Genomic DNA, 24,630 nt, shown 5'->3' with positions numbered 1-24,630 from the left:
GCAGCCTTAATACTGGTATGGTAGCTGTTGTTATAGGAGAATTCGACCAATGGTAGGTGGTTATCCCAACTACCACCTAAGTCGATCGCACATGCACGAAGCATGTCTTCTAACGTTTGGATCGTACGCTCACTCTGTCCATCTGTCTGAGGGTGGTAAGCCGTACTGAAATTCAAACGTGAACCCAAGGATTGTTGGAAGCTTCTCCAAAAGTGTGATGTGTATCTGGTATCTCTATCAGAGATGATAAACACAGGCACTCCATGAAGGGCTACAATCTTGTCTACAAACAACTGGGCTAATATATCGGAGCTATGAGTCTCCTTTATGGGTAGGAAATGTGCTGACTTGGTCAGTCTATCAACTATTACCCATATTGTATCATTTCCCTTCTTTGTCTTTGGTAATTTGGTGATGAAATCCATCGTCACCATTTCCCATTTCCACTCGGGAAGTTCAGGCTGTTGTAGTAAGCCCGACGGCTTTTGATGCTCGGCTTTTACTTGTGCACAAGTCAAGCACTTTGCTACATAGGTGGCTATAGACTTTTTCAAGCCTATCCACCAAAAATTTGCCTTCAAGTCCTGGTACATCTTATCAGCACCAGGGTGAACGGAATATCGGGAACTGTGGGCTTCCTGGAGGATAACGTCATGAAGACCTCCATAAACAGGAACCCATATCCTCCCATTCAATCTCAGAATTCCGTCTTTGCCGTAAGATAACTGCTCTTCAGTTACCCCTAGCTTTTCGTTTGGATAGTTAGCTTCCAACACAGCTTCTTTCTGTGCAGCTAACAATCGTTCGTTCAGACTGTTCTTGATTTCAATGCTCTTGGCATTGATTCTTATCGGTTTCACTCCCTCTTTCCTGCTCAAGGCATCTGTGACTACATTGGCCTTGCCTGGATGGTATCTTATTTCACAGTCATAGTCGTTCAGAGTTTCCATCCAACGTCGTTGCCTCATGTTCAGATCTTTCTGATTGAACAGATGCTGAAGGCTTTTGTGATCAGAACAGATCACAAATTTAATGCCATAAAGATAATGCCTCCAAAGCCTTAGTGCAAATACAACGGCACCCAACTCCAAGTTATGGGTGGTGTAGTTCTTTTCATGCACTTTCAATTGTCGCGAAGCATAGGCAATCACTTTGCCCCTCTGCATAAGCACACAACCCATACCGGTGTGCGATGCATCACAATACACGACGAATTCTTCCACTCCGTCAGGCAATGTCAACACTGGAGCATTGCTCAGCTTTTGTTTGAGGACATCAAAAGCTTCTTGCTGCTTAGGGCCCCAATCAAACTTTATTTTCTTTCTAGTTAAAGAAGTTAGGGGTGCAGCAATTCTTGAAAAGTTTTCGATGAAGCGTCTGTAGTATCCTGCTAGACCTAGGAAACTGCGAATTTCCGTAGGTGTCTTCGGCTCCTGCCAGTTCATGACGGCTTCAACTTTAGCGGGATCCACCTGGATACCACACTCGCTGACTACATGTCCAAGGAACTGGACTTCTCGTAGCCAAAAGTCACATTTAGAGAACTTGGCATAAAGCTTTTCTTGATGAAGCAGTTTGAGAATACATCGAAGATGCTTTTCGTGGTCAGCTTGACTCTTCGAGTAGATAAGGATGTCATCGATGAAGACAATGACAAATTTATCCAAATAAGGTTTACATACGCGATTCATGAGATCCATGAATGCGGCAGGTGCATTTGTGAGCCCGAAAGGCATTACTAGGAACTCGAAATGACCATATCGAGTCCTAAATGCAGTTTTATGCACGTCCTCATCCTTGACTTTCAATTGATGGTACCCTGACCTTAGGCCAATCTTGGAAAAGTAGCTCGCTCCTTGCAGCTAATCGAACAGATCGTCGATCCTGGGCAAAGGATACCTATTCTTGATCGTCACTTTGTTCAGCTCACGGTAATCGATGCATAAGCGCATCGAACCATCCTTCTTCTTGACGAACAGGATTGGCGCTCCCCAAGGAGATGAACTTGGTCTAACAAAACCTTTGGCTAGCAGATCATCTAGCTGCGTCCTCAATTCTTTCATTCCGTGGGTGCCAATCTATAAGGCGCTCTCGCGATAGGTGCGGCTCCTGGAATGATGTCGATACTGAATTCCACTTGTCTGTCTGGTGGCAAACCAGGCAGTTCTTCTGGGAAAACTTCAGGATAGTCGGAGATGACTGGAATGTCTTCAAATCTGGGTTTCTCCTCACCGATGGCTACCTGTGCCATATAAATGACACATCCTTTCTTCAAACATCTGGATGCCTTTAGCATAGATACCTGTGCAGGCAATCCATGTCGAGTATCTCCTTGGATGGTAAGTGGTTCTCCATACGGAGTCTTGATTACCACTTGTTTTTGGTTGCACACGATTTGGGCATCGCCAATCCATACCCAATACTACGTCGAAACCAGCGAGTTTAAAGGGTAACAGGGATAAAGGAAATGAGTGATTCCTAATGGATATAACACATCCATCTAAAACAGTTGAAACTGTCCCCATAGTCCCATCAGCTAGTTCTACCTCATATTTTACATTTAAGGTTTTAACAGGCAATTTTAATAACTCGCAGAACTTATCATCCACAAAGGATTTATCTGCTCCGGAATCAAATAAGACTCTTGCGAAAACATCATTGATAAGGAACGTACCGGTTATGACATTGTCGTTCTGAATAGCCTCTTTAACATCCATGTGAAAGACCCTCGCATTGGTCTTCTTCCCATCTTCAGCCCTTTTCGCTATCTTCGAGCAGTTCGTCTTGATATGCCCCTTCTCGTTGCAACTATAGCAAGTTGCATCCTTGAGTTTCTTGCACTCAAGAGTCCTATGCTCAGAGGACTTGCATATCCCACATGGCTTTGGTGGGGATTTCTTTTCAAACCTGCACCTTCCAAAGTGGTGCTTCTGACAAACCTTGCACAAGGGCTTGTCGCCCGACTGTCGGTCATTTTTCTTGTTTTCTGACCCCCCCTCTTGTGGTCACGATTGCCCCGATGCTTCTTGCTGGATCTACGTGAATCATCATCCTCACGTTTCCTCTTCTCACTATCAGTATTCCTCAACGATCTCTGCCTCACTGCATCAAGCGTGAGAGACAAAGATATATCTGCCATGGATCTGAAGGTAGCAGGCCTAGAAGCCTTCACGCTAGCCTTTATTTCTGGGGCCAAACCCCCAATGAAGCGCGCGATCCGTTTGGGTTCCGGTGTTACAAGATACGGAACCAATCTCGACAGAGTGTTGAAAGTCGTGAGATATGCCTGGAAATCCAGGTTCTTCATGACCAACGATAAGAAGTCAGACTCTATCTTCTCAACCTCGTGCTGAGGGCAGTAGTTTTCCTTGATGAGAGCCATAAATTCCTCCCACGTCATGCTATACAAAACAGGCTTCCCAGAGGCTTGAACCAAAGATCTCCACCACGCTAGGGCTTCACCCTTGAACGACTGTGAAACAAACTTCACCAAGTCTCTCTCAGCACAACCACTGATGTCCACAACAGTGTCCATCTCGTCTAACCAGGTCATACAATCCACCGCGCCCTTTTCCCCAGTAAATCTCGGGGTTTGCAGGAAACGAAATATTTATACGTGCAACCCCTGGCGCGAGGTGTATCATCGACCACTTTCTTCTTAGGGTGGACGTTGTTCTCATTGGATGAGTGCCTATCGTCGTCTTCTTAGGATTAGACGGAGTCGAGGGTGGTTTGCTGTGAGATTTAGAGTGGGTTTTAGGCTTTGAGTGTGGTGTAGATAAGGTTCTGCTCCGAGGCTCGGTGTATTCTTCGTACTGTCGATCCAAGGCTGCTTTAACAGCATTGTCTACCAAAGCCTTTAGTTCAGCGCCCATTAAATGAATTTGAGCGTTATCATTGTCATCTTCTTTCGAATGACTATTAACTCCACTTGGTTCAGCCATTGTAACTCGAATCTGCTACAGAAGATAATGACAAAGTTTTATTTAGGAGTTTATTATGGAATTGTCTGTTATGGCAATTCATTAACCATGGTAAACATAGACCATATCTGGTTAATTTGTTACTCACTTTTATTTAGGATTTTAATATAACTTATCCTAATTACAAATAATATTGCTAGTGGCACGAAAGCCTAGTCACAAGGACGTTTTTATAATATAAGCCGAGATTACAGAGAATCAAGGCATGGAGGTTTGAACCGTAGTCCTTTTACCTTTTCTGACAGGAAGTCATAGACTACAACTGTCTTTTGTCTTATATGACAATAAGTATGGCCCGTGGCACTACATCACTAATGGATGTTTTAAATAAATGATCATCTTTATTGACGATTTAACCCATGATTTACCAATCATTAATTTGGGTTTTGGAATCCCTTAATGGATTCGTATATAAGAATGACGCGTGTGATTTTAACGAATCACATCTGCCAAGGATGTTAACATGTTTACAGAGGTTAACTGGAATCTGAATCTTTTAATTAAGTCTTACCATCTTGGCCGGGTCTTATAACGACACCAGGCTAGGTTTCACTATTAAGATTCTTTATTTAAGTAGATTAATTTAAAAGGAATGATTTTTGATTCATTTCATATAACAATGTATATAATAAAAATGAAATTTATAACATATATTCCATTAATCATAATAATGATTACACACTGCCCTAAACGGGACTTTTAAATAAATGAATACCTACGCAGAGGTTTACAGAAAACAAGCCCACGCAGGGACCAAATACATAGATAGATGTCCGCACAGGGACTAAAAAGATAAGTCCACGCAGGGACTGAAATGCTATTGTCCACGCAGGGACTAAACACGATAAATGTCCTTGCAGGGACTAAAATACTCAAAACAAATGTCCTCGCAGGGACTTGATTGTAATAGTAAATACTATAGTACATAAAGAGACTAATGATCTCGTTTCTTCCTCCCTTTTAGTAGGTTTGCTAGGCCTTTAAGGAATCCACGATTACTTTTACGTTCTTGCTCAAAGTCTCGTTCCACTCGGTTTAGACGGTGGAGGATTTCTTCTTGCTCCGGTGGAGAAAAACGTGGCTGCTGCGACGGTTGTTGAACCGGAGGTCTAGGAGGTGCTGGATACCCATGAGCTGAGTAATCCACTCCCCAAAGGTTTCCATAAGCTCTGTCGGGATGGAGAGCATTGTAATTAGCCGCTACCACGTATGGGTCGGCATCGTAATTATAGTTGTAGTGCGTGTGAGTCGGCTGCTCAAACGGGTTGTACGCGGTGGAACCGGCGTACGCTGGTATCGGATTGTCATAGCCAAATGGTGGCGGAGGTGGTGCAACTGGTGCAGAATTCACCTCCGCAGGGTGACCAAAAGGTTCCCCTAACTGTGGTTCTTCAGGCACTGGCGGAAAGTGACTTGCACTCGAGTGGCGAGGGGTGCTAAAGTGGAATTCCCCTCCTCGGGTAGACATCCGCGCGCCTGATCTCCTACGCCTTGGCAGATCTGGAGGTGCTTGCTGAACTGGTGGCGGTGGAGGCGGTGGCGTAACTGCCACGAAACGCGAATCCTCGGAAGGATCCTGTTGCTGCTGTTGCTCCTGAGGCGAGAAGTGATGAGAAGGTGTGAAGTACCAATCACACTGGTTAAACCTCGCCTGGTAACTGTCGGGACCTTGATAGGGTGTTCCATGGAAGGATGACCCATCAGAGATCTCGATTGGATGGTTGGGAGTACCTCTTGCAGGTTCTATGGGGTCCGTGTCTTCATCCATATCTACCGCATTATCTTCGGAGAAATGGTCTTTAGGTCCTAAAGGGTTATAACCTATCGGTTCTTGGACATAATCAGCCGGATTAAATCGGCCTTGAAAGAAAGGAGTAGGATCGCCATAGGAATGGTGCGAAGCAGATCGCTGGAGAGGTATAAACGAAGGTTGAGGGTTACTGGGATTGTTCTCCAAATCTGGTCCAAAAGAGTGACGGTATGAAGGTGACGAACTATGTGAGGTAGACCATCTTGCTGGCTCAAAGAGGTTTCTTCTACGTCTCTGAGGTTCTTCACTCCTTGTACTGGAAGGAGCTCGCATGTTCGAAGGTCCGGCCTCGTGATCATTATGAGTAGTGATCGGCCCTTTGCCTCTTCCTCCTCTTTTAATTGCTGGTGGCATATTTCCTGCTTAACAATTCTTTAAATCATAATAAACGATAAAAGACAAACTGGAATAACAAATTCGAATTTGTCCTATGTTCTTGTCTAGACTCAAGTATGTGCAATTGTGTCATTGAGATTAAACACATAAGGATAGTGTTTAATTCACTCAACGTTGGCTCTAATACCAACCTGTCACACCCCGATTTCCACGTGTTTCACCGGTGGGCCCGGTGGGGGATTACCGTGACATAGTTGGCAACAATATAGTCAACCACACAATATATAAATGCACAGCGGAAGCATAAAGATAAATATATTTCAACCATTGAATGTAATATCAAAGTATCACAATCGTCGAAATATAATCCACAGAGGATCAAAATAAAATATAAGTATTGTTCAATAGACGTAGGCATCTTAAGCTTGCGAGACTCTTTATTGATGCTAAGGAGAAATATCCAGCCAATTACGCTTAGTACCTGCATTTAATCTTTTTGGGAAAATACGTAAGTTTACACTGGTAAATACATTCAACCGACACTTTTGTAAAATGTTTAATAAAATTGATTTGAATGCACAAGGCACAAACTCTTTATAACTTGGGATAATTTATAATTAAATCTTGTAAAAGAATTACATGTTTACTATGTGTTCGGTCGCCCGGGTCGTGCCGGGTTAAAGGTTAATAGACACGCCACAAGCATAAAGCCGTGGCGGGAAAACCAACGGTTATACCTTTAATAATATAGACACATTACGGGTGTACACCTACACCTGTGTGTCGGGGTCGTGGCCATTTCGTAAAATGATGCCAAGGATATCCGGGACATGGTCATTAAGCTCCCAAAGGCGTAAAGCCAACAAAACAAGTTTTTAAACGGGTCACATTGATAATACCCAACTACCAATGAGTTGGGGTCAATTGCCCGACCAAGCGGTATTTTAAATACCGTAACCCAAGCCCGTATAACGGAAAATAAGTTAAAAGTATTTACCTGAGCAAGTATTATCCTTAACAAACAAATGCAAGTTTCTTTTACTGGTCTCCTATTCTGGAACGAAGGTTTAAACAACCTATTAGAATCCTAACGGGTCTTTAATGTAGCCTTAGCTAGACCGGTTGGTTTCAAATGATAATTACGGCTTAATCGCGTGAAAGGAGAAAACCGGAAATGGAATGTGATTTGGACCCAACAAGTTTGAATACTTGTTTCATATGGGTAACATAATCACACTCTGGATTTTGAGGTGAAAACGATAAGGTTTGACCCGTTTCGGTTAGTTTATGTAAACTAGTTACATAAACCGAACCGTGCGCGCAAAAAGGCGTAACGGGTAACCGTAAGAGTCCTACACAGGTTTCCTAAGTCAATGTGCTTTAAAGAGGTTGTGGTATCAGTAGGATATCTTCCATAATGCCCGTAACGAGTTTAAATCCATTATATGCCCCGTAGGGGTATTTCGGTCATTTTTTTAAAGATTATAAAAGAGGTTTCTGAGTTCTACAGGAAATCTGAGTTTTCCGAACAGTTTATAAAGTCCAAAATACTTTATTTATTATTTAAAATCATTAGCAACTGGAATCGGGTCAAAATGCCTTGTAGAACTAAAGTTATGCTCGAAATGGTATATTCGGTATTACCGAACCGATGCCATAACCGTAGGTTATGAGCAGGTTAAAAATCATTAAAAATCTTTAAAAATCTCAAAATATTATTTTACATCAGTGGGTAAAAGTTTTGGTGTCGAAATTTGGGTTTAGATAGGCGTTATGCTAATTGCGTCGTTTAATTACTAAAGTTTCCGTAATTGCGCTATTTAGCATAACTCCTATTCTAGACCTCGGATTGACGTCAAATTTTAGGGACATGCTTAGAAATCAGTAACTAAGGTTATTGTCCTTTCACATATTCAAAATTCTCGTTTTAAAGTAAAAAGGGCGTTACGGTCAACTTTTAAGCATTTAACGGAAACGTGCCAAAGACTCGGACAAACAACGAACCGGTCACAGAGGGTTATACCATCATGTAACCTGGTCCTAAGAGAGTCCTAAGGCATATCTAAATCATACCATAACGGGTCAGAACTGAAGTCAAAGCAAAAGTCAAAGTTTTGCGACTTTCGGTTCCGAACCGGGTCAAAACAGTAAATAGTCGGATCAAACAAGCTTAGACTAGTTAATATACTTATTATCATATTATATTAGTGTTAAAACAGGTTACACGTCATCTACATTACTGATTATGCATAAAATCGCAAAATAGAATTCTGTTGACTTTTTCTAAGCAAGTTTGACTCGACATTTGGACTAGTTAGAGTGGGAATCAGAGGGTGCCCTTTTAGGGGTTTAATGCCCACATGATTACCAACATATAACTACCTTTGATTCGGCAAACCACTGGACCATTTGTGATTTATCGTCAAGTCAATCGTTAACGACGACGGATTGACTTTTAGGCTATAACTAAGCAAAAACTAAACCACAAAGGGTTAGGCATACTTACAGAAGCTTGGTGCACGACCAGAGATGTTAGAAGAATGCTCTTGAGCTCCAGAAGTGATCAAGAAAGCAGGTTTGATGTGTGGTTACAATGTGTGCACTACATGGCCTTTTATAGTGAAAAATTGTGCATTAGATCATGACAACAAGGGCTATAATTGTTCATGGATGATCAACATGTGTCCCTGAGTGCTAGGGGACGTTTAGGGGGCGCCCATGCTGCCATAATTGCCATATAAGTCGGTTAAAATAGCAAACAGTGAACCTGTCCCCGTTTTCTGCATCTGGCGCCTTGACGCGGCCCGCATTAAGGATCAGGCTTCCCTTATGCGGGCCGCCTGAATCCTTATGTCAGGAACCAGATGTTCACATGGCTCGCGGCCCGCCTGAGCTTCCTTATTTCTCTAACGCGGCCCGCCTGAGGCCTGTAAATCAAGATTTTCAAATCTTTGTCATAAATGCCCTGGCCTTTCGGTTTTGAAGGGGTAACTTTGCGTTTTGGGCCTCGATTATTTACGAATAAGGGCCTCGAGACTTTTACCCGCGCCGTTAAGTCCCCGGTTAATTTAATTACTATCCGAAAAGCCTTAACTTTCATTGTTGACGCTTCTAACCCCTCACATACGAAATTTATCATAACTTTCTCGTTTTAAAACGGAACTGCGCGAAATTTATATCGTATATTCTAGTGAGCGTAATTTACTGTTACAAATCCTCGGGTATGTTAAAGGGTCACTCAGAGGTATAACCTAAACATGTTGACACAATTAATCCCTGTAGTTTGTAATCTCTCACTTTCTTCCGCATTTCGTTCCGTACGATCCATGATTTATCCGTTTGAAGGTACGAGCATTATTTAGGGTTACTGTACAGTATACTTATCCCTCGTTGACGTTTTTAACCCTCGAATTTACATACTTTCATTGTTTGTCAACTTTAGTCCTTTATTCAGTATTTAACACTACGTGTAAACTCAAGACACGTGTCAATACATTATTGGACGCAAAATTTCGAGGTGTTCCATGTGTGTGTATATATATATATATATATATATATAATGTAAGTATCTATAGAAAACCCACTTTAATTTAGAAAACCCGGGAAACTCAAAGCTCCCGATGTTTTTTTTTCTTTAAAAAATTTACACATGTAATATACATGTTTTTAAGGGTTTTGGGCAAAAAAAATCAAAAAAGCGTCGAGTAGATATTTAAAAAAAATAAACAAGTTTTGGTGTAACACATGTTACATACATCTGACATATTTGTAACATGTGCTACACCAAAACTTGTTTATTTTTTTAAAAAATATCTACTCGGCGCTTTTTTGATTTTTTTTGCCCAAAACCCTTAAAAACATGTATATAACATGTGTAAATTTTTTCAAAAAAAAAAAAAAAACATTGGGAGCTTTGAGTTTCATGGGTTTTCTATACATTCTTCCCCTATATATATATATATATATATATATATATATATATATATATATATATATATATATAGGGGGCTGCTAGAATGAGAACCACCTCGAGTTGTAAGAACCACGAGAACTACACCCCACGGTGGGGCGTTCACCATGATTTTTTTTTACAACTAGATGTGTGTATTATAAACACAGCCGTAAAAAAAAAAAATTTAAACGTCGCGGCCGAGGGGGTAGTTTTTTACACCACAAGTTTGGTGTTTTTAATTTTTTTTCTTTTTTCTTTTTTTTTCACCAAACTTGTGGTGTAAAAAACTACCCACTCGGCCGCGGCGTTTAAAATTTTTTTTTACGGCTGTGTTTATAATACACACATCTAGTTGTAAAAAAAAATCATGGTGAACGCCCACCCGTGGGGTGTAGTTCTCGCGGTTCTTACAACTCGGGGTGGTTTTCATTCTAGCGGCGCCCTATATATATATATATATATATATATATATATATAAGTGGGTTTTCTATACTTCCTTTCCCTATATATATATATATATATATATATATATATATATATATATATATATATATATATATATAGGGAGGGAGGGGCTCATGCGAGAACCACCCTTATTGTGAGAACCTTGAGAATCAATGTGAACACAACCTAAAATAGCTAAAAAAACCTAAAAAAAACCTAAAAAACCTAACCCCCAACCCCCCCCCCCCCCACAAAAAAAAACCTAAACCCCCACCCCCCCCCCAAAACCTTACCCCCCCCAAGCTAAATGCTAAAAAAACCCTAAAAAAAACCTAACCCCACCCCCCCCCCCAAAAAAAACCTAAACTCCCCTCCCCCACCCCCCAAAAACCTAACCCCCTCCCCCCCCCCCCAAGCTAAAATGCTAAAAATTAAACCCTCAAAAAACCTAAAAAAATCTAAAAAAAATCTTAAAAAATAAAAAACAAATCTAAAAATTTTTTTTTGAATTTTGTTAATATTTTTTATGTTAAAATCGCTACTTTTAGAAGCCAAAATTTTTTTTTTTAAATTAAAATTTTTTTTTGCTTCGAAAAGTAGCGATTTTTTTTATAAAAAATATTAAAAAATTCAAAAAAAAAATTTTGTGTGATTTTTAGCTATTTTTAGGCATTTTTGGTGTGTTCACATTGGTTCTCGCGGTTCTCACAATAAGAGGTGGTTCTCGCATGATCTTCTCCCTATATATATATATATATATATATATATAATTCTTTCGATTGTTGAGAGATGCTAGTATAATTTAACATTGCTAAACTTGTGCATATTATAAAATTAGCTGGTTGAGATGGTAATTACTGTACATATATGATTAAGGCAAAAGTAGGATAATTTTAAGCGCTTGTTTAAAATGGTGATGGTGGTGACCGGTTGTTGTGGAGAGAGAGAGAGAGAGTGTGTATTGTTATGAGAAAGGGGGGAATAATCATTTATATTAATTTGTTTAAATATATTTTTAAATAATAAGGCAAAAAGATAATTATACCCTCATGTGTAAGACACATTATATGATTTAACGAGAAAAATATATGTCTGTTAATGGAAATGACATGGTGTGTAAGGTTTCTAAAATGTAAAGGACGATTCCAACATTTTTAAAGATAAAAGACATTCACTGAAATTTGTTATAAAAATATAAAAGACGAAAAATGTAATTTACCCTTAAATATATGAATCGAAATACATCAAACTCCAATATTTTTTTACGACGAATGTTACAATAATCTTTACTCCTAAATTAAATCAAATTAATCAAGTCAAACTCTAGTTATTTTAATTTTAACAAGTGAATTTAATGAAAAAAATATAAAAGGAAGTAAAATGTCTTTAAAGTACACAAACAATAACCTAGAGTACAAGGTAATTTGTGGTGGACCATCTACCTTGATTCTGCAATCCTGTGATGTTACCATTACCACTTCTAGTTGTTGTACATGTATGTAAACAGATTACCATTCCTGCTATACCATCAAATATACACATAATAAATCTTTTAATTTTGTGTTTCTTTGATGTAGGGTAAGGTTCATGCGAGAACGACCTTTATTGCGAGAACCGCGAGAACCAATGTGAACACAACCTAAAATAGCTAAAAAAACCTAACCCCCACCCCCCAAAAACCTAAACCCCCTCACCCCCCTCCCAAAAAAAAAAACCTAAACCCCCCACCCCCTCCCCCCCCTCACAAGCTAAAATGCTAAAAACTAAACCCTCAAAAAACCTAAAAAAATCAAAAAAAAATCTAAAATTTATTTTTAATATTTTTTATGTTAAAATCGCTACTTTTAGCAGCCAAATTTTTTTTTTTTTTGCTACTAAAAGTAGCGATTTTTATATAAAAAAATATTTAAAAAAAATTGTGTGTTTTTTAGCTATTTTTAGGCATTTTTGGTTGTATTCACATTGGTTCTAGCGGTTCTCGCAATAAAGGGTGGTTTCTAACGGATATATATATATATATATATACACATATATATATATATATACATATATATAGGGGACCGCTAAAATGAGAACCACCTCCAGTTGTAAGAACCGTGAGAACTACACCGTACGGGGCGAGGTGAACCAAATTTTTTTTTCATAAACGTAGATGCGTGTATTATAAACACATTTGTAAAAAAAAAATTCAAAAAAAAATGTCGTGTGTGTAGTTTTGAGCACCACGAGTTTGGGTTTACAGGTACGGTAAATTTTAAAATTTACCGTACCCGTAAACCCAAACTTGTGGTGCTCAAAACTACACACACGACATTTTTTTTTTTTGAATTTTTTTTTACAAATGTGTTTATAATACACGCATCTACGTTTATGAAAAAAAAATTTGGTCCAACTCGCCCCAGATCAAGTAGTTCTCACGGTTCTTACAACTCAAGGTGGTTCTTATTTTAGCGGATTTCTCTATATATATATATATATATATATATATATAAGGAGAGAGAGAGAGAGTTAGGTTCATTTCTGAACAACTTCTTGAAAGCGAACTGAGTGAACTAATCTTGGTCCTTGATCATTTTTTATATTAAAAGGGGTAAGATTGACATTAACCAAATATTTTTAATTAAAATCACTTAATTTTCTCATCTCTTAACTCTCCCTCTCTCTGTCATCTTTAATTATTTCTCTATTATTTTATTAATAAGAGATTATTTTTATTACTCAAGAAGATGATAAAGACAAAACTATTATTTTTTTCAAATGTTTTTTTTTTTTTTTGAAATATTGTGTTTACAAATTATTTAATTTTTAAATATTCGTAGCACTCATTTCTTCATCCATAGATTTTGTATTGATTTTAACCTAAATATTGTTTTTCTTTTATTTTCCGTATATAGATATCATAATATATATTATTTTAACTTTTTATAATTTTTATATGAATCTACTCGTGTGCATACATAATATACTATATGTTGTTAATATACACATACGTAACCATTTCTGAATATAATACACAGATGTACAAAAGTTTGTACACGTTTATATAAATTAACAGCTGTGTATCTTGTATAAACTGATAGTTAGCGAGACTATACACATGTGTATAAACTAACAGCTGGGTATCTTGTATAAACTGATAGTTAGCGAGATTGTACACATGTGTATAAACTAACATCTGTGTAGTATAAACTGATACTAGCAAGACTTTACACATGTGTATACACTAACAGTTGTGTATCTTGTATAAACGAAACTAACGAGATTTTAGGGATTTCGATTATATTGTTTAATAAATGCAATTTACAAAAGACGAAAATACCCTTACGCCAATTATTTTAAAGGGAAGTTACAATATTATAATTACAATCTTGCCATTATTTAAAAATCTCTAGACGATGTAATCTAATGGCCTAGATCAGTTCACATAGTTCACTCTCAACCTAGTGTTCACTCTAGAACCCAACCCTATATATATATATATATATATATAATAAAAAAAAAATTGGGACACGTGTCGCAATATTAGGGCTTCTTAGATTTGGTTTTGGCGGGAAACTGGATGGGTATTAAAATTGAACGCGGATCCCCGTTTTAATGTGATCTGACCCGTGTTATGACCCGGGTATATAAGTTATCTAAAAAACCTAAATTCCTGTCGCTCATTCTTTTCCTTCACTGCTTCACACGAAACCCTAGCATCCCTCTTCCTTTGGCTTGAAGCTTCTACCATACGCTTTCCTGAAATCCTGAACTATGATACGCTTCTTCTTCTTCTTCTACCTGCATCTCATTCTCTCTGAATCGCTTGTGTGAATGGCTTAACAAAGGATTCCAAAATCAAGGTTATTCACTTCTAGGTAATCCCCATTCTAAACCCTAGCCTCCCTTTCCTTTTTCTTCTAGATCAATCATCACCATCTTCACCACTGGTTAAGGATCAATTAGATGTTGATCAATCACTACAGAAATGAAAAACGAATCTGTTTGTTCATGCCATAGATATGTGGACAGCGGCGGAGATAAGTTAAATTTGATGAACCGTTTCTTCATCAAATTTAACTTATCTGGTATGTTCTTTGTTTGAATTGAAATGGCTGTAAATGGTGGAGGCTTTCAAGTGGCACTTGTTTTGGAAGGCGGTGGTGGTGTTAGGTTGAATAAAAGATGAGGAAAAAGATACTTTTGAATCTGGATGAATTTTTGTGTTTTGGTTTTGTTTTCTTAAATTTCATGTCATCTTTTTAAAATCCTCATTTCCCTTTCCATTTTCACAGCAAAAGAAAACCCTAAACGCCATGGGCGAACTCTGTCGAATCTTTGTCTACCATATCACTTAAAAAATAAACGGTGGTAGGTACTGTAAGGTACGCCCGAAGTTTGTATTGCTCTTCATTTTTGATTGATTTTGTTCATCCATTTGAGTGTTTATTCAATTGTTATTGATTATCAAGTGTTTTTTTCTAATTCAAATTACGTATGTGGAATCTAATTACCAATTAATTTCAAATGTTTTATGCTATGTGGTAGGTACTGTAAGGTACGCCCGAAGTTTGTGACCAGTTGCAATTGAATTTTATTGTTTCCTTTCTCTCAAATTGCAGGTAGAATCGCTATATTATTTCATCATTAAGTTGTTTTTATGTTATGTAATTCGTGCTTAGAAAGTTTTGTTGAAGCGCACACAATTTGATTTTGTTTTGGTTACTTTTAAATTTGGAACTGAGAAAAATTCAGGGGTAGGATCAAATAAGTGATTGTTTAATATTTAGTGTTTATTGTTTATACGTATTTCGAAAAATGAAAAATTATGGGGAAGGGTAGAATGAGTGATTGTTTGCAGTAGTGACTACTTAAAAACCATTTTTTGATTAGTTTATAAATCTACCTTTCAGGAGATTATTTGGTTTTCTACGATAGCAAAGTTTGTGACTTTGAGTAAAGATTTTTCACACATGCTCCGGTAAGCTTCATTTTTTGACTTATATGAGTTTTGTTGTTTCTTGATAACTGTTTCAAACCCTTTCAGTTATATTATGTTTTTATATGTATAACTTTAGCGGGTTCGATATAATGAATTCATGCTCTAAAAACCCATGTTTGATTATTGTTTTTTACGTTTATGATGGGCATCAACTGTTTTAATTGACTACAACTTCGATTACACGAACGATTTGTGCAATTTTTGCCATTTTGTTACACGAGCACCAAGTGTTCGATTAAATGCCCAATGAGTACACAAATTATTCTCATTCTTGGGGCTCATCTGGCACTTGTATTGTGAAAAATAATTGGGGAAAAGTTCCTCATTTCTATTAGTATCTTTAAGGTCATGGTAATAATGGTCGACATCTTGAAACATTTTGCCATTTTGTACGGCATACAACAAAAGACTTTGATAATTTTTCTTCTTACTACAATTATTTTTATTTTAGTTTTTGTTATGATTCATATTTCATTTAATACGTTTTTACTTTATTGATTTTGATTTTGCTCATTTGTTCAGATTTTGTTTGATGCATTTGTCAAAATCATGAAATATAACAAGTTGAAAATGCCTTTGTTTGTGGGCTATTTTTGGTGAATGTGTGTTTTGAAGTACATGTTGATTTTTATATTTTTTTCATATATGCAAAACACATGGATGCTATTATTTCATTTTTGATACAGGTGTGCCCTGTTTCAATTAGGATGGTTGCTATCGGTTGACAAGTGGACGATTCATTGGGTGATCCTGTAAATGAAGAATGATTGTCCATATCTTTAGAACTCTGTGGTAGTAAACACATTTTAAATATTTGACGATTTTTATAAATCCTTTTTTAATCTGCTACACGTGAGGCAAAAGCCTTTGCTCTTTTCTCTAAAGAGGGAATTGCTAAAGTAGGAGAGTCATTGTTGTAACAACAAACTATACTAATTATGAAACTATTAGAAAGGCATATGAGCTTGAGGTGGAACTTGATCTTACATCTAAGCTGGAAGGAAGCCTTCTTGAAGAGATTGGCATGTTTAGATTTTAGACCAATCTACTTATAAATGTGTCGGGAGATCTTAGTTATGCTTTATCTTTTATGAATGGCCTCAACTGATATTCAAATGCATAAAAGCCCTATAGTCGTTCTGTTAAATAGTTTGATTAATTTTGTTATAATTACTTTTTGTGCATATTGATTTTTGGTTTCTTTTGACTTCAGCTTACTAATTTGATGATTGGTCTTTGTGTAGGATTGAAGATAGTTACTGGAATCGAGGTTGTTGAGGCACAAGAAGACCTTATAAAGGTTAATATTTCCCGTAAATGGGCCACTGATGGTTTGACCTCTATCTCTTTCCTTGCATGTCTCACCTTTTTCTGTTATTTGTTCACGTTTCATGATTTTACTTGGTAATAACATGATTTTGTATCATCACATGTAATTGCTCCAACAGAAGAGAAACAACCTACCACATGGGGAATGTACATACATGATGATTTGGTTTTGGATCAAGAGAAACTTGTTGATCCACTTAAGAAGGTAAGTTTATTAAATTATGCCATTTTATAACTATCCATCATGAGTAGATGAAAAAAATATTTTGCTTTTAGATATTAGATCCTCATGTTGATGCAATTGTGTTAGTTAGTTAGTCTGTTAAAATGTATCATTTATATAAATTTGCAAATTTTCTACGAATTGTTAAATGCACATATAATGTTACAATTTAATAAAAATACATGTTTATTAACTAGAAAATTAAACTACCCACCTATTGATATTTTTATGATGTTTTTTTCCTTTTTCTTTAACTTTTTTTTTGGTTCAGGAAAGGCACCTGAGTAGATTATTAGTGCCATTTGCGCATCATATCAAGTCATTAACAAAATGTTCATAGTTATCTTTTGTAGGCCTAAAAGAATAAAATTTTACGTTATTTTCTACACCAATTTTAATTTTGGATATCGTTGTAATAATACAAATCGCAATCAAATTACTTAAGTTCTTACGCCACCACAATGCGCAACGGGTAAAAGAATACTTGGCTTCTCTTTAGTTATGTCTGTAGGTATGCAATGGCAAGTTCGTTGACCAAAGAAAACACATTTGGGCCCTAATAAGATTAAAAAAATACTCCTATGTGAATAAACATTATATGTGAGTGAACTTTTGAATTTGTCAATCACTATATACATTTTGTGCAGGTCTGGCTATTTTATTAAGACTCATCATTCTTGAAACCGCAACAAATGGTGTAACAAAGAAGTATGCCACCCCAAATATTTTCTTTTTTACCACTTTACAACACTTTCATATTTACAATATGTCAAACCAAGTTGAGAGCGAGTGATAATCGGACTGAGCTCACGTTACTTTTATCAAATTGTAAATGTAACATTATTTGTCTTTTTGTTGATATTTTTGTACACGGATTATAAAGAAAACTTCATACATAATACCTAATGATACAATCCACTTTGTTACTAATTTATGTAATGTGACTTTATTTGCATTATTTTTTTATACACTTATGATCAATCTAATTTAAATTTTCCTACCCGGGTTGCCACCCGGGTGATAACCTAGTATGTATATATATATATGAATGGGATCAGGAGAAAACGCTCAAAAGTGTGAGAACGATGAGAACGCGTCCTGGCCCAACACGTGGCGCGCGATATAATTAGGGCGTATGGGCTTTTTTGTCATTTTATCTTCTGCTTTTCCAGATTCGCTTTTCTCAATATTGTTTTATTTTTGGGGTTTAAGATTTTTGGCGTTAACCAAATTCAATAATTAATGGCGTTTAATGGTTTCATTGTATTAACATTTTGGCGTTTATGGCGTTTTTCCAAATCGTATGTCATTGGAACCCAGGGGGTCAGGAAATCTATCTGAATGACGTTTTTCAAGGCGTTTTAAACAAGATGACCCATTGTTCTATTATTTTTTATATACATTTTGGCGTTTGTGGTATCTTGGCGTTTTACAATAGTAAAATTATATTACAACCACCGGGAAAAAAATAGAAGCGAAGAAAATAAATTAAAAATCCTAATCGGATCTCTCTTCACAATCTTCACTGTTATCTGTCTCTCTCTTCTTTAATAGTACAAGAACTGTCACCAAATATATGGCGTTTTATGTAAAACTTAACAAACCCATCGGTTTGATTATTTTGCCTGCTCGTCTGTTGAAGTGGCTTTTTGTGGATGTTTGGGGACATAGATCTATGACGTGTGGGTGGGTTTTTCGCTTTTTCTTCATCTTGATCTTCATCTTTATAATCATCCCACTCTTCAGTGTCATTGATCTCTTCTCCTCATCCAAGCCTTATTCAAGAACAAAGAACACAAAATGACATTCAATTGTCATCAGTATCTTTTTCTTGAAGATTTGTCCATTTCATGCAGCAAAATCTTACTGAGTTACTCCCCTCACCTAACAATCTATTCAGTGAAACTTCAGGAAGAACAATACTGAATATCCAAGAAAGCATATTAGCTATCTTTGATTTTTTTAATTTTTTGGCGTTTTAGAGTGAGTGGTATTTAGTAGTATTGGCGTTTGTTTTTTTTTTTGTTTAATTAAATGGAAGTTGCTGAGAGGTATTATTTTATAGGATTTCTTTTGGCGGCGTAGGTTAGGCGGTGAATTATTATAATAAACTATTCATCGTTTCAGTTAGTTTTTGTAATTATTGTTTTTGATAAGCTTTTAACTCTGAAGTCTGTAGTACGTCCTGTCTTTCAAATTTGGTGTTTTAGATTCTAATATAATAAATTTTCCGTCTCATCACTTTTACTCTTTTGTAGTTACTGTTTCTAGTTACATTTTCAAGTTTGGTTTTTATTTTTTGGGTTTTTTATAATACTTTTTCAAAGTAATTTTATTATAGTTTGGGAGTTTTTGGGGCGTTTTACGGCATGATAACATTTTAACAAGCATTTGGTTGTCTGACGTTTTTATTATATATGGCGTTTTTATTATATAACAATCAACTGAAAAAGAAAATTAAAAAAAATATATATAAACAATTGATCTTCCAAATCTTCACTGTCACCAGTCTCTTTCTTCTTTTTTGAATCATCTTAACTGGCTGGTTCGACTTTCATATGATTAATTTTTTTTTTTGTTTTTCAAGTAGTTTTTTTGTCGCCGTTTGGAAGCATAAAGTCTGACATCAGCATCTTTTTCTTGAAGATTTGTCCATCTCATGCAGCAAAATGTTATTGAGTTTACACCCTTCATCCAACAATCTTGAATTTTCCAATGAACGATGTTTAATTTTTTAATTTTGGCGTTTTACCGATAAAAAGAACGCCACTAAATTAAAGCACCTTAAACCTCAAAATTTGATCATGCTAAAATCAATAATGTTTTGCTGTATGAGATAGACAACATTGTTAATCCTTAGTTAAGAAAGATATTTGACAATGTTGTCCACCCCATACAGCTAAACTTTATTGACAACAAACCTCAATAATGCTTTTATATGTCTTGGCGTTATAAATTGGATGGAAGTTGAGGATAAAGTCAATAAGATTTTACTCAATGAAATGGACAATATCCTCACTTAAGGATTTTTGTCCATTACATTGAGTGAAACCTTAAAGACAACCTTAAAGACAACCTTAAAGACAACCAGACTGAATTTCAAATAAACGTTTTGGTTTAGAAGATATTTGATGTTTGGGTTTTTTGGCGTTTCTAAGGCGAATGGTATATATTAAATATGGCGTTTGAGTTTTTGTGTGTGTTTTTAATTGAAGGTCTGAGATGTTGTATATATAGGATTTTTTTGGCGGTTTTTTTAGGCGGGATTTTATTATTATTAAGTTTGGCGTTTTATATCTAATGGCGTTTTTAGTTAGAATAGTGTGTGATATTTGTTTGGCGTTTTATTTCATCAGATGGCGTTTTGTGTGGAGAAGTCAAAAGACTTTTTTACCCTTAATGAAGCGCATCCACGTAATAAAGTTGATGTTATTTACGAAAACGCCACCACGTCAATCTAGTCCATAGATTGTTTTGATCGGACAATTCATAAGTGTTCTCACCGTTCTCACACTTTCCACCGTTTTCTCTAAATCCTGACCCTATATATATATATATATATATATATATATATATATATATATATATATAGGGAGGGGCTCATGCGAGAACCACCCTTATTGTGAGAACCTTGAGAACCAATGTGAACACAACCTAAAATAGCTAAAAAAACCTTAAAAAACCTAAAAAAAACCTAACCCCCACCCCCCCCCCCAAAAAAAAAAAACCTAACCCCCCCCCCCCCACAAGCTAAAATGCTAAAAACTAAACCCCCAAAAAACCTAAAAAAATCTAAAAAAAATCTAAAAAAATCAAAAAAAACTTTTTTGAATTTTTTAATATTTTTATGTTAAAATCGCTACTTTTAGAAGCCAAAAAAAAATTTTAAAAAAAAGTTTTTAAAAATTTTTTTTTTTTTTGCTTCGAAAAGTAGCGATTTTTTTATAAAAAATATTACAAAAATCAAAAAAAAAAAATTTGTGTGATTTTTAGCTATTTTTAGGCATTTTTGGTGTGTTCACATTGGTTCTCGCGGTTCTCACAATAAGAGGTGGTTCTCGCATGATCTTCTCCCTATATATATATATATATATATATATATATATATATATATATATATATATATATATATATATATATATATATATATATTGGAAAGTTTAAATGAGAAAATTTTTTTTGTAAGAGTAAAAAAGAAGAAATTTCAACCAATAAGAATGCTTCATTTTATTTCATTTAATTTTTGTATTTAATATTAGTGTAAGGGTATATTACTAAACTTAGATGAATCATTAATTGGTAGTCTTCCTTTTTAATAACTAACTACATTAAATTTGTAACTTATTTTCAAAAAAGCATATTTTTCAAAAAATATATATATATATATAATTTAAAGTGTAGTATAAATTACGAGGTGTGTAGGATGAATTACGAGCTGTGTAGGATAAATTTCAATATGTGTAGGATAAATTTTCAAAACGTGAAGGATAAATTTTGATAAATGTAAGCAAAAATTTAAGTGTGGAGTATGATATTTTTTATGACTAATTAATTAGTCAAAGATAATAATAAATGAGTTGAAAGAAAAACTATTTAATGTTTTACAACCCTTTGTTCTTTTTCTTCTTAATTTAATTTTTTTTCCTCAAATGAACCCTCCCCTGTATATATAACTTTACTCATATTTATACAAGCAGATTTTTTTTCTTCTATTCAATTAAGAGAATAAGGTAATTTACTTTGGTAGATGAATTAGTAAAAAGGAGAAAGATATTTCCTTATCATCCTATTTCTAGGGTTGTTTAGAAGCCGAACCTAGCCGAAACAAAGTCAACTCCAGCTTGGCTCTAGTTTTAAACGAGTCAGCTTGGCATGACTTGAAATCATCAACCTAGCTGTAAAAATTAAGCTTGAGCTTAACTCACTTGTTTTGGCTCAGTTTCAAAAAGCTCGAATCCGCGAGAGTGGAAACTAGATGAAGAAACTGATATTTGCTCCTCCATCAATTAAACTATAATTCTTAGTACATTAATATATAATTTCACATGCACCTCTCAAAAGCTGTATATTATCATGTCTGTTTAAAACTTGTGTAATATCACATTCTTATCATTATTTGTTTAAAGTTACAAGTTATATGAATTATATCATATTTGTGATACGAGTAAATATTATTTTTTGTAAAAAACACCTGACTTGTGTTTATAATTTATGTGTTATTATATATAATGATTCCTAATATTTCATTATTTCTTTTAGTGAACATGTTATAACAGTTGTGTTTAAATAGTAGAAAGTGTACATATAACTTTAAAACTACTTCATGTTTAACACGGTTAGTTTAGCTTAAGACAGATATAATGTGGGATATTTGAGGGCGAGTACGAAATAGCAGAGAACTTTGAAGAAGACGTGTAGAGGCGAGGTAAGCATCCCTAATAACAAATTGACAACCACCATGTCGACACCATCATTGTGTACCGAGTGACTAATATTTGAACTTTTAGCCACTCATTTTGATCAAGTCGAATGAAAGCCAATCTCAGTTATATTTAGTAGGTCTCAAATGGAATGGTGATGAGTTAAATCTCAGACATAGGTGGTTCTAAATAACCACCATCATGAACACCATGGTTACCACCAACATCAACTAACATCATGAGGTGGTGTCACCTTTATCATGTTTCGTCACATTTAAGCACAATGAAATGTCTTATTGTCTACATTTGAAACCTAGACCATCCATGATCCATCATGATAAAAGCAAAATATGACCTACCAAAAATTTTGAACCTAAGTTTGGTGGGACACCTGTGTGTGTACTTGATAACTCAAGTATTGAAAAACTTAAAAGCATTAGACATGGAGATATCAAAACATACACACACCCTAGACATGAGAATCTTGTACTTTGAAAAGCAACCATTTGATGTGTAATGTACTACATAAATTCCCCTTCTTTTGTCTTATAAATATTCAAATACTTTTTTCTCTTTCATGTAGCCTTTGTAGTTAGTTGTTCTAGACTTGTAAATTTACATCATCAATGGATTATTAACAATGCATTAGTTAACAAATGAGAAAACTTCATTTAAATTATGGATTCACATATATGTTTCTCCATGGCTTAGTTTTAAAAGCAGAATGGGATAGGGGTCTGTTGACAAATAGTTGAAGCGGACATGAAAGCAAAATATCTACAATGAGCATCCAGTCGAAAACCTTGAACTCATCTATATACCTATATAATTAGCTATATAATTAGCGTTGTTAATGTGCATTTTAGATATTGAAAATGAATGATTTAAGATTTGAGGAGGGTATAATAGGCCAATGAAGAAACATAAGAGGCAAACCTAAGATGATGATGTGAGTTCAAAAGAAAAATGATGTCCTTTCATTGCTTTCTTTAAACCATGTCCTCTCTATAGGGAAGACAATCAATGTCAGTTTCACCCTCACCCTTACCCCCACATCCATTTGTTTCTCATTATCTTCTGTCCCGTTCATTCTTGGGATAGCTTTTTGTATAATTAAATATTAGATATTATTATATATTTGAGTTCATGTGTTCTTTCACTTTTTTGATATGAAATTATAGGAGACGTTGGATTTTACTTTGTTTGTTTAACGTGGAGCTTGTGCTTTGAAGTGATAGTCTCGTACATTCATGTCTCCCGTAATTATTTGGTCTTGTAGACGCTTATTTTATTATTGTGGTACGTATAATATTGATGGACCCGATAGGAAATAATTGCAAATTAATATACACTAAGGGTGATTCACCGCGTTTTGCGGTGGTGATTCACCGCGTCTTGCGGTGGGATTTCGGTCAGTATAGGTTTGGTTTGTTTTTGTATTGGTACGATACATTACAAGCATTCAGTATAGCATTCAACATGTGTTTTACATCGATTAAAAACCATAAAAGTGATTGCAAATTAAATGATAAACTATATATATTATTAAAAGGAATTAAATAATGCAAAAATAGATGATAAGTTAAATATTATTATAAAAAACATAATACCAACTTAAAAAGACCGTTTTACTATTTTATTTTATTTTATTATTGTGGTATGGATAATATTGATCGAACCAACAGAATACCCACGCTATACAACGGGTTTTGATTGATATCGGTTCTGCACGTATAACTCTGACACTTGGTATAACAATTGAAAAAAATACGTTTAAGAGGATGTCATCACGTGTGTTACAACAATCAAGAACCATAAATTGGAATTTACAATGTTTGGTATTGTTGCGGCGCATTAAACCGCGAAAAAATTAACGCTTTCAAAATTAAAAAAGCTCCTAACATTACATATATATATATACCACCCCCGTTAAGAGAACCACGAGAACCACTCTCCACCAATCAGATCATGCCATTTATACACTATCATTTTAAATCCTAAAGGTTATTTTGGTCATTTACTCAACATGTCATATCCATCACCCATCTCTATGTATCTGTCTTGTCTGTTGCTTTTTAATAACGAGATATTTCTCCTTTTCTCTCTCAAACTTGAAACCACTAATTTCTCATCTCTCTCTCTTTCTTCAAAA

The 24,630-nt window shown here is 35.5% G+C and overlaps 1 long non-coding RNA gene across 2 annotated transcripts; it reads left to right on the top strand.

Annotated features, from left to right (window-relative positions):
• The first annotated feature begins 14,161 nt into the window (after window positions 1-14,161).
• On the top strand, window positions 14,162-17,992 carry LOC110923053. 2 transcript variants are annotated; one of them, XR_002583677.2, is made up of 8 exons: window positions 14,162-14,382; window positions 14,800-14,889; window positions 15,053-15,126; window positions 15,418-15,485; window positions 16,213-16,298; window positions 16,751-16,837; window positions 16,955-17,040; window positions 17,706-17,992. It is a non-coding gene; the product is annotated as an uncharacterized LOC110923053 (long non-coding RNA). The 2 variants fall into 2 exon arrangements; XR_002583676.2 differs by having other exon boundaries at window positions 14,166-14,382; window positions 16,193-16,298.
• Window positions 17,993-24,630: the final 6,638 nt, after the last annotated feature.

The sequence above is a fragment of the Helianthus annuus genome, chromosome 2, assembly GCF_002127325.2.
Source record: "Helianthus annuus cultivar XRQ/B chromosome 2, HanXRQr2.0-SUNRISE, whole genome shotgun sequence".
Classification (NCBI taxonomy): domain Eukaryota; kingdom Viridiplantae; phylum Streptophyta; class Magnoliopsida; order Asterales; family Asteraceae; genus Helianthus; species Helianthus annuus.
Note: the sequence above shows the minus strand (reverse complement) of the source record. Positions and strands in the feature narration are given on the sequence as shown.